At 37.9% G+C, this 9631-nt stretch overlaps 1 long non-coding RNA gene and 1 pseudogene across 1 annotated transcript; one reads left to right on the forward strand and one right to left on the reverse strand.

Annotated features, from left to right (window-relative positions):
- Positions 1 to 3991: 3991 nt before the first annotated feature.
- LOC149120914 (uncharacterized) lies at positions 3992 to 8556 on the reverse strand. Its single transcript, XR_016224631.1, has 2 exons — positions 8419 to 8556; positions 3992 to 5360 (listed from the first exon to the last, which is right to left on the reverse strand). It is a non-coding gene; the product is annotated as an uncharacterized LOC149120914 (long non-coding RNA).
- LOC149120915 (U6 spliceosomal RNA) lies at positions 5597 to 5664 on the forward strand (annotated as a pseudogene).
- Positions 8557 to 9631: the final 1075 nt, after the last annotated feature.

A 9631-nucleotide genomic window follows, 5' to 3' on the forward strand; every position in this document is an offset into this window, starting at 1 on the left:
TCATTTACCAATCACATGTTAGACTGAATCATAGACCAAATATAGGGAAGAAATCCTATGCATGTAAACCTTGTGGGAATTCATTCAGTATTAAATACCCTCCATCACAGCACTCATATTGTGGAAAACCCTCATGTGTGTAATGATTGTGTGGAAACCACTCACCAGAAGTCAGATCTCATTAGACATCAGAGAATTCACACAGGGTTGAAATCTTACAAATCTAATGACTGTGGGAAGTTCTTTGGCCAGAAGAAACACCTCATAAATCATCAGAGAATTCACACAGGTGAGAAACCTTTTGAATGTAATGACTGTGGAAAATCCTTTGGCCAGAAGGCAAACCTCATAAATCATCAGAGAATTCACACAGGTGAGAAACCTTATGAATGCAATTACTATGGAAAATCCTTTGGCCAGAAGGCAAACCTCATAAATCATCAGAGAATTCACAGAGGGGAGAAACCTTATGAATGCAATCATTGTGGAAAAGCCTTTGCTGAGAAATCAAAGCTCACAAAGCATCAGACAATTTGTACTGGGGGAAACCTTATGATTGCAATGACTGTGGAAAAACCTTTGCTGAGAAGTCAAACCTCAGAAAGTATCAGAGCCTTCACACCATGGAGAAAGCTTATAAATGAAATGACTGTGGAAAAGCCTTTGGTCCCATCCTTGCATACCAAGGATAAATCCCACTTGGTCTGGGTGGATGATCTTTCTGATGCATTGTTGGATTCAATTGGCCAGAATTCTGTTGCAGATCTTTGCATGTATGTTCATCAGGGAAATTGGTCTATAATTACTTTCTTTGTTGCACTTTTTTCAAGTTTAGGAATGAAGGTGATGTTGGCTTCATAGAAAGAATTTGGGAGAATCGCCTCTCTCTCAATTGTTTTGAATAACTTGAGAAGAATTGCAGTTAGTGCTTTAAATGTCTGTTAGAATTCAGCAGTGAAGCCTTCCAGTTTTGGGGTTTTCTTGGTAGTGATGGTCTTTATTACTGGTATCATTTCCATCTGGTTATGTGTGTGTTTAGGTTTTCTATATCTTTGTTGCTCAATTTAGGTAGGTTTTATGGATGGAAGGATGGTGGAAAGCCTCTTTGCTGTACTTCATAACTCATAAGATATCAGAGTATCCACACAGGGAATTTTCTACTTGACCTTTTTGTGCAAGTTATATCTCATGAAATATTAGAGAATTCACCAAGGGGAGAAATGCATGAATATAATACATGTGAATAGCCTTTGTGGTGCAAATCAGACCTCATCAAACATAAAAGAATTCTCATGGGGAGCAATTTTATGAATGTAATGACTCAGAGCCTTTTACCATAATTCAGCCCTCATTGTACATCATCAAATTCATATAGGGAAAAACTCCTTTGAAAGTAAAATCCCTTTAATTAGAAGCCATACCTCATAAGACAACAGGGAATTCACGTGGGAGAGAAACCTTATGGGTGTAATGAGTGTTGGAAAGCTCTGCCCAAATCTCTCCTTATATCAGAATGCACAACATATATATCTAATGAATGAAATAAATGTGAGAAAGTCATTTCACATAGGTAATGCCTCATAATCCATCATGGAATTTGAACAAGGGAGAGACCTTAACAATATAATGAATGTGGAAGAGCTTTTCTCCAAAATTCATGTAAGTATTGTGACAAAACCTTTTGCTGGAAATCACATCCTATCCAACAGAGACTCATGTAAAGGAGAAAGCTTATAAATATTATTAGAGTCAGAAGTCAATGGTACATCAGAGAATTGACACAGGTGGTTTCTTAGGCGTATACTGATTGTGCAAAAACATTTTCTTTGTTTCAGGCTTGTATAGACACAGAATTCACAAAAGGTGATAGTCTTTGCATGCTGTAAATACAATAAAACCTTTAGCCAGAAATTAGACATCAACAGACTTCAGAGAATTCATAAGGAACAAAAGTCTATGCAATGAATTTGGAAAATGTATTTCTGTTATAAATCAGTCTTCAATTCCCATGAATAGACTCACAAATGAGAAAACATGCATGCATAGAAAAGTTTTGTACCATAAATTATCTCTAGATGGTAAACTAATATATCACACAAAAGAAATATCATGAGTGTAATGGAATTGGGAAACCCTTTGCTATAAGGCAGATTTCCAGAAAGCTTAGCAAGATTACAGAAAAGTCTCTGAAAATGTAACATGTCTGAAAGATTTGTTGGCATCACAAACTGGAGGATAGCTCAAGTGCATGTGTTTTTGTGCCTGGCATCCAAATTGATATCTCTTTTTCTTTGATGAATTCCTTGTTTATTTATTTAGCAGATTTAGAGACAAAGGATTCCTGTCCATTGATTTACTACTATATGCCCACAATTGCCATGGTAAAGTATATGGCAAAAACTGAGTGCTGGGGGCTGTGAATCTGATTCATCACTGATAACATTGAAGACATTGGTTCCTGGTTCTTATGCTGCTATGCATGGAAATGTTTCTCTAATTTCATTTTCAAATAGTTCATTGTTAATATAAAGAAATGCTTCTAATTTTTAAAATTTCATTGAAATAATTTGTGATTAATGTGTCCTAGTCATGCATTATTACAGGGTGTAGTGCAATATTTGCACACATTTATGCAGTAAAAAGTGATCAAGCTAAGCAACTACAGTTTTATTAAGTTTTTAAAGAGTTATTTATTTGAAAGACAGAGTTACAGAGAGAAGTAGCAGCAGAGAGAGAGAGAGGTCTTCCTCTGCCGGTTCACTCCCCAGATGGCCACAATGGCCGGAGCTCTGCCAATCTGATTCCAGGAACCAGGAGCTTCTTCCAGATCTCCCACTTGGGTGCAGGGACCCAAGGACTTGGGCCATCTTCTACTGCTTTCCCAGGCCATAGCAGAGAGTTGGATCAGAAGAGGAGCAGCCAGGACTAGAACTGGTACCCACAGGGGATGCTGGTGCTTCAGGCCAGGGTGTTAGCCCACTGTGCCACAATGCTGGCCCCCAAGCAACTACAGTTTCTAATTCTTCTCCATGATTTGAGACTACCAGCTCCTCTCCTTCAGTTCTTTACACAGAACCTAATATGGTTGAATGTAGTCATCTCATTATATTATGGAACACCAGAAGTTCTTTCTGCCTCTTTGATTTTTGATACCTATTATCCAATCCCCCTCTATCCCTAGCTGCTTCCCTTCTCAGCCTCTAGTAATCACAGTTCTGTGTTCAGATCCATTATTTTCTTTCACTTCCACATGCGACAAGGACCAGGTGACATTTGTGTTCCTGCTTCTGTCTTATTTCAATTAATTTAATAATATTTTGTTCTTTTTTTGTATCTAAAAGAGGTTGCCCTGTCCATTGTTTTTCATTGATGGACAGCTAGATTGGTTTCAAATCCTGGCTGCAGTGAACTGTGTTATAGTGGCTGTGTTATGGGAAAATTGCTGTATCTTTGATATGCTCTCCTCCTTTCCTTCTAATAAAATTTCCTTATTCTATATAGCCAAGAGCAAGATAACTCTCACATGGTAGGTCAATTTTTATCTTAGTTTAATTTTTGTTATTTATTTGAAAGAGTTACAATAGAGGTAGAGACACAGAGAGGTCCTCCATTAGCTGGTTCGCTCTACAGATGACTACAAAGGCCAGAGTTATGCCATTATGAAACCTGGAGACGGGAGCTTCCTCTGGGTCTCCCACATGGGTGCATGGGCCCAAGGACTTGGGCCATCTTCTACTGCTATCCCAGGAGATAGCAGAGAGCAGTATTGGAAGAAGAGCAGCTGGAACTAGAACTGGCACCCAAATGGGATGCTGGCCCTTCAGGCCAGGGCTTTAACTCACTGCACAACAGCGCCAGCCCCAATTTTTATCCTTTTTAAGGAATGACCATACTGTTCTGCATAACATCTGTACTAACTTGTGTTTTCACCCACCATATATGATGGTTTTCTTTTCCCATGTGCTCTCTAGCATTTGTTATTTTTTATCAGTTTGGCATAAAAATGATATAGTATTGTTCATGTTTTTGTGTATTTTGAAATCAGTTAATTTGTTTATTAAATCTTTATTATTTGAAAGGTGGATTTAGAGAGAGAGGGAAAGACATAGATAGCTTTCATCTGCTGGCTCACACCCCAGAGAGTTTCAACAGTTGAGCCTGGGGCATGCTGGAGTCAGGAGCTTCATCCAAGTCTCCCACATGAGTGGCAAGGACCTGAGTCCTTCGTCCATCTTCTGCTGGTTTCCCAGGTGTTTAGCAGTGAGCTAAATTGGAAGTGGAGATTCCTAAACTCAAAGTGGAACTCAGATGTTATGCTGGCCTCACAGATTGCAGCTTTCCCCACTTGGCCACAATGCCAGCCCCTCTATCAATTTAATTCCTCAAAAATAGCTCAGTAATGTTGGCATCTATCTCATTTTGTTTTTTCTCTGTTATTATTCAACTTATTGATGTCTTATTTTTGTTCACATTATTCCTCTCAATTGCTCTACCTGAGGTGAGTAGGGCTGCTGTGTTGCTTAAATGAAGTGTATGCTTTAGATTACTCATTTAATGAGTGCATGTCATTCACATAGCACTTCACTGAAGTTCTACTATGTCCCAAATCCTCTTCTAGGCACAGAATTTAGACCACTTTTCTCTTAGGCCCAGATCTTGCCTTTAACATACTACTTGGAATTTAGTAGCTCATGAAATCTGCAGACTGCATAAATGAATGAATATTTTGAGGGCTGTGCTTTTGTGGAGGAACTTCATAGGAGACCGAAGGAATAAAATAAATCAAAAGTATCCACAGTATATAGAATGTATACTATTTTACAAGTCACAGAGAAGAAGAAGAAGAAGGAAAGTAGTAAGACTAGAAAGTTTGTGGCAAGACTAACAGGCGCTGGTCAAGAACTTAATAAGCACATTAGGAAAGCAGTAAGGTTTCTTTTTTTTTTTTGAGGAAAAGTTTTTATTTCTAGTGATGAAATTGGCTACAGAACATTATGAAAGTTTAAAAATACAAAGAGAAATTGTCTATAATTAATAGATTCAAAATTTGACAATCAGTGAATATCATTATTAGTCATTACCAACAACAGTTATTGATTTGAAAGGCAGAGTGACAGGAAGAGGGAACCACTGCTTCACTCCCCAGACACTTGCAATAGCCAAAGCTTGACCAAGCCAAAACCAGGAACTGGGAATTCATTCTGGATGTCCCATTTGGGTGCAGGGACCCAAGCACTTCTGCCATCCTCCGTCTCCTCCCAGGGTGCACACTAGCAGAAACTTGCCTCAAAGCAGAGAAGCTACCACTCAAGCCAGGCATTTGTATATGGGATGTGGGTGTGTGGTGGTGATAGCAAGCCCTCATGGATAAAAAAAAACAAAAAAAAAAAAAACAAAGTTATTTCTATGCCAAGGAAATTACTCTGTAGTCTTTCTCTTATAAACTACGTATTGCTGAACCTAGATAATTTTTCCTTTATTTAACAATGACATGAAAATGTCAGTTGAGTTGGCTTTCCTGAAGACCTTGTTTCTTGAATATTAGTGGCTAGCTGAGATAAATTCTTTTCATCTCTTTCTCGCTTCGGCAGCACATGTGCTCGCTTCGGCAGCACATATACTAAAATTGGAATGATACAGAGAAGATTAGCATGCCCCTGCGCAGTAAGGTTTCTTTACCTCCCTGTAGGCTCTGCTCTCCAGAGGTGAACAGGGTCCTCTAAACCCACTTGCTGCACACACAAACACCTGAGTGTTGTATTCTCCCACAGGTGTTGGAGACTGATATGGTGTTCTGATTTATATTTACATAATGGCTAGTGACATCGGGCATATTCACATGTTTTGACCATGTACATTTCTTCTGAGAAATGTCTATTCAGATCCTTGCCTGTTTCTTCACTGTATTTTTTGGAGTTTTTCCAATTCATGTAAATGTTCTGGAAATCTGTAAACATTCAGAGTTTTAATTTTTCCTGCCATCTGTTCATTGTATCTACACTCTGATGTTTACTTTGTTGTGAAGAAGTATCTTAGTTGGATATACTCAAATGTCTCTGTTTTTATTTTTGTGACTATTGCTATTGGAATCTTACCCAAAAGCTATTGTGTGTTGACAATATTTAGAGTTTCCCTATGTTTACTTGGGTTTGGGTCTTATGATTACATTTTAATTCACTGTGAGTTCACTTTCACATAGTGTAAGAGATGTTGGAGTCTCTTTTCAGGCTTCTACATATGGATAATCAAGTTCCTCTGCACCACTTGTGAAAGAGATTCTTCTTTCTCCAGTTCATTTGAGTTCCTTTGTTAAATATGAGTTGCTGGTAGAAATTTGGGTTTATTTCTATGCTACCAAGTCTTTTCCATTGAACTATGTGTCTGTTATTATATCAGTGCTAACACTTCTTTTTTTTTTTTTTTTTTTTGCAGTATATTTATTTGAAAGGCAGAGTTACAGAGAGGTAGAGGCAGAGAGAGAGAGAGGTCTTCCATCCACTGGTTTACTCCCCAAATGGCCACAATGGCCGGAGCTCTGTTGATCTGAATCCAAGTGTCAGGAGCTTCTTCCAGGTCTCTATGCAGGTGCAGGGGCCCAAAGACTTTGGCCATTTTCTACTTTTTTCTCAGGCTATACCAGAGAGGGGTATAAGAAGTGGAGCAGCTGGGAAACATACTGGCACCCATATGAGATGCCGGCACTGCAGACGGTGACTTTACCTGCTTTGTCATAGTGCTGACCCCTGTAATATGTCTTAAAATATGGTGTGATGTCTCCAGCTTTTTTTTTGCTTTATAATATTGCTTTAGATGTTAAGCATCTCTCATGTTTCTATGTGAATTTTAGCATCATTTTTTCTAGCTCTGAGAACATCGTTGGTATGTTGATTGGGATTACATTGAATTTGCAAATTGCTTTTGGTAGTATGGATATTTTGGTATTATTCTTCCCATTCACAAACATAAGTTTTCTGTGAGACTTTCAAAAAGCCTTGACAAAAATTGGACTTTATTACACAAAAATTCATCACTTTTTGGGATCATTTAAATCCATAATTTTGCACTAATATTTGATAAATAATTAAAGACTTTGAGCATTTTAGTAGGAGAAATTAAAATATTTATCAATTTATTCAAATATTGTTTAGATGTGATATTCAAATATTGTTTAGAGCCATTGTCTATATACCCTCTAAATTACGATCTTTTTGCTTTTTGCCTGTTAAACTTGTCCCTTGATTCAAGAACCCTTTTTAATGTAATGTAAACTGAAAATGTCATTTCATAAGCTAAAAAAAATGACAAAGAAGGAAAAAGAAGGGAGGGAGGTTGAGTATATAATTATGTTCTCCGAATTTTTTCTATAAAACATATTGAATCATTTAAAAGCTAATTAAAATTAAACTCAAAATTGGACCATTATGACCAATATTTAAAACAAGTGATTAAAAACTGTAGATGTCTTCAATTTTGATTATCATTCTTCTTTAGAATATCTGAAAGAAATCCGGCTTCTCACTTTAAAATATACCAGTGTGTTAGAATTCAGTATTAAATGACTTTGTTTAAAAGTTTTATTTAATCTATTGCTTTAAGTAGTAATACTATGGCCATTGTAAAACAAAATCCTTATCATTTTTCATAAAACAGAAAGGGCCTTTAAAACATCATCACTAAAAATATTAAGAGACCTAAAATATAACATTCTTAAAACCCAAGTGATACCATTCAAAATTTTCAAATATGCAGGGATAGTTCATGTCAAGTAACTAAATAATTGTGAAGTGTATATATGGAATAGCTTCTATAAATTCTTTTGGCAAGGGCTGGCACTGTGGCATAGTGGGTGAGGCTGCCACCTGCAGTGCTGGTATTCCATAGGGGCATCAGTTCAAGACCTGGCTGCTCCACTTCCTATCCAGCTCTCTGCTATGGCCTGGGAAACACTATAAAATGGTGCAAGTCCTTGGGCCCCTGCACCTGCATAGGAGACCAGGAAGAGGCTCCTGGCTCCTGCCTTCCAGTCAGCACAGCTGCAGCCATGGAGGCCAACTGTGGAGTGAACCAGTGAATGGAAGACCATTCTCTCTGCCTGTCCTTCTCTCTCTGTGTAATTCTGACTTTCAAATAATATAAATAAATCTTTAAAATTTTTTTTGGCAAATAGATGAAGCTACTTGTTATACATTTCAAATAAATAGCAAACATACTAGAAAAATATATTGAATAAAATTTAAGCAACTCATAGCTATACACAGAAATTTCTCACCATAACAACATAGCAACCACTAAATTTCCAAATTCAATTTTCCACAACTTAGAATCTTTAACTCCAGAAGGAGTACAAAATTGACAGAACAGTGGCCTATGTATCAGGATACCTAATGCTAATACAGAATTATCCCTGCCACAACTTACCTATGTGACCTTGAACAATTCACTTTACTTCTCTGGGCTTGGCATTTAGCATCCTCATGTGATAAAGGAGGCTTGGATAAGATCAGTTGTACTCTATCTTGAGACTTCAATGATCTCTCAGTTTCCAAACAGGCACCTTAAGGGAAAGTAAACCTTTAGATCAAAGCTTACATTTTTAAATATAAATATATTTTAAACTGTTTCTACAACTAGTACAAAACAACACATTCAAATGTGTACCATGCCACTTTTCAATATTTGGGAATAATTAATGCATCATTTTAGAGCATTGTCTTGAGGCCAGTGCTGTGGTGTAGCTAGTAAAGCCACTGCATGCAGTGGGGGCATCCCACATGGAGGCCGGTTCAAGTCCAGGCTGCTCCATTTTCCATTCAGCTGTCTGCTATAGCCTGGGAGAGCAGTAGGAAGTTGGCCCAAGTCCTTGGGCCCCTGAATCTGCATGGGAGACCCTGAAGAGGTCCTGGCTCCTGGTTTCAGATTGGCATATCTCTGACCTTTTAGGCCATCTGGGGAGTGAACCAGCAGATGGAGGACCTCTCTCTCTCTCTCTCTTCCTCTTGTTCACTATCTGTGTAACTCTGACTTCCAAATAAATAAATAAATAAATCTTTTAAAAAATCAAAAGAATATTGTCTGGCACACAGTGAACCACTAAGTACAAGATATTATTAGTAATATTAGATTGAAATATTGAAATAAACTAGGCAATAAGCCTTAAGATGCAAATTAATACCAAGAAATATAATCTCAAATTTCTGTGTTCAACAAGGTAGTCTCTTTTCACTACTAACTTTATACTAAATAAGATATTTTGATATTTTGTTAAGAGTAAATTTATCGGGGGCCAGCGCCGTGGCTCACTTGGTTAATTCTCCACCTGTGGTGCTGGTATCCCTTATGGGCAAAGTGTTCTAGTCCTGGTTGCTCCTCTTTCAGTCCAGCTTTCTGCTATGGCCCGGGAAGGCAGTAGAGGATGGCCCAAGTGCTTGGGCCCTGCACCCGGATGGGAGACCAGGAGAAAGCACCTGACTCCTGGCTTTGGATGGGCACAGCTCCAACTGTGGCAGCCATCTGGGGACTGAACCAATGGAAGGAAGACCTTTCTGATTTCTCACTGTATATAACTCTACCTGTCAAATAAAAAAAAATTATTAGTTTTTCATAAAAACTGCAGTATTGAAAAAGTTCTAAA

This window comes from Oryctolagus cuniculus, chromosome 18, assembly GCF_051225735.1.
Source record: "Oryctolagus cuniculus isolate XC-2025 breed Fujian yellow rabbit chromosome 18, ASM5122573v1, whole genome shotgun sequence".
NCBI classification, from domain to species: Eukaryota; Metazoa; Chordata; class Mammalia; order Lagomorpha; family Leporidae; genus Oryctolagus; species Oryctolagus cuniculus.